This window comes from Lolium rigidum, chromosome 6 (genome assembly GCF_022539505.1).
Source record: "Lolium rigidum isolate FL_2022 chromosome 6, APGP_CSIRO_Lrig_0.1, whole genome shotgun sequence".
NCBI classification, from domain to species: Eukaryota; Viridiplantae; Streptophyta; class Magnoliopsida; order Poales; family Poaceae; genus Lolium; species Lolium rigidum.
Genome location: NC_061513.1, coordinates 237,812,718 through 237,813,716, shown reverse-complemented (window position 1 = coordinate 237,813,716; position 999 = coordinate 237,812,718).

The following is a 999-nucleotide window of genomic DNA, read 5'->3' as shown; positions in this document are numbered from 1 at the left end:
AACATTGCTAGAGTAGCACATAGATAAATTGTGATACAAAATACATTGCAATCATAAAGAGATATAAATAAGCACTTCACTACGCCATTCATAACGAGTGAGTAAGTATTCTGTGAAATATAGCCTAAGAGACCCACACGGTGCACACACTCGTCACCTTTACACACGTGGGACAAGGAGTCTCCGGAGATCACATAAGTAAAACTCTCTTGACTAGCATAATGACATCTAGATTACAAGCATCATCATATGAATCTCAATCATGTAAGGCAGCTCATGAGATTATTGTATTGAAGCACATAGGAGAGAGATTAACCACATAGCTACCGGTACAGCCCCGAGCCTCGATGGAGAACTACTCCCTCCTCATGGGAGCAGCAGCGGTGATGAAGATGGCGGTGGAGATGGCAGCGGTGTCGATGGAGAAGCCTTCCGGGGCACTTCCTGCTCCGGCAGGGTGCCGGAACAGAGACTCTTGTCCCCGGATCTTGGCTTCGCGATGGCGGCGGCTCCGGAAGGTTTTCCGTATCGTGGTTTTTCGTATCGGGGTTTTCGCGACGGAGGCTTTAAATAGGCGGAAGGGCAGCCTCGGAGGGGGCCTGGGGGCCCACACCATAGGGCGGCGCGGCCCCCTCCGGCCGCGCCGGGTGTGGTGTGGGGCCCCCGGGGCTCCCTCCGGCGGCTCTCGGGTGTTCCGGAAGGCTCCGGGAAAAATAGGGACCTGGGTCTTGATTTCGTCCAATTCCGAGAATATTTCGTTACTAGGATTTCGAAACCAAAAACAGCAGAAAACGAGGAACGGCACTTCGGCATCTTGTTAATAGGTTAGTTCCGGAAAATGCACGAATATGACATAAAGTGTGCATAAAACATGTAGGTATCATCAATAATATGGCATAGAACATAAGAAATTATCGATACGTCGGAGACGTATCAAGCATCCCCAAGCTTAGTTCTGCTCATCCCGAGCAGGTAAAACGATAACAAAGATAATTTCTG